This window comes from Etheostoma spectabile, chromosome 23, assembly GCF_008692095.1.
Source record: "Etheostoma spectabile isolate EspeVRDwgs_2016 chromosome 23, UIUC_Espe_1.0, whole genome shotgun sequence".
Classification (NCBI taxonomy): domain Eukaryota; kingdom Metazoa; phylum Chordata; class Actinopteri; order Perciformes; family Percidae; genus Etheostoma; species Etheostoma spectabile.
This window is the reverse complement of record NC_045755.1, coordinates 630,341-630,644: the sequence shown is the minus strand read 5'-3', so window position 1 is coordinate 630,644 and position 304 is coordinate 630,341. Positions and strand designations below refer to the sequence as shown.

At 44.4% G+C, this 304-nt stretch overlaps 1 protein-coding gene across 5 annotated transcripts in view; it reads left to right on the top strand.

Moving 5' to 3' along the window:
- The window catches only part of LOC116673489 (uncharacterized), a 40,408-nt gene that overhangs the window by 34,612 nt on the left and 5,492 nt on the right, over positions 1-304 (top strand). The window lies entirely within an intron of this gene.

Sequence of the window (304 nt, the reverse complement as noted above, 5' to 3'; positions counted from 1 at the left end):
CCGCCGGATGTTAGCTTAACAGCGTTAGCCTAGCCTGCTAGGTAAATGTTACAACTGCCTCTGGTGTTGCCTATAAATGCGTCCATGTTGTCAACATAATACCTGTGGCGTTAGAGCAGCTTTTGTACCGTAATTGTATTGATTGAAATAGTAAGCTTTGCTCCTATGAGATATGTGGGTTCTTGTTACGTTACACACACAAAGCTAACTGGCTATAGTTAGCCTGTACGTATGCTAGCGGATATAGCTAACGTTGCGTAGCCAGCCAGCAACTTCGGCAGTAGAGTTTTGGTATGCTAACCAC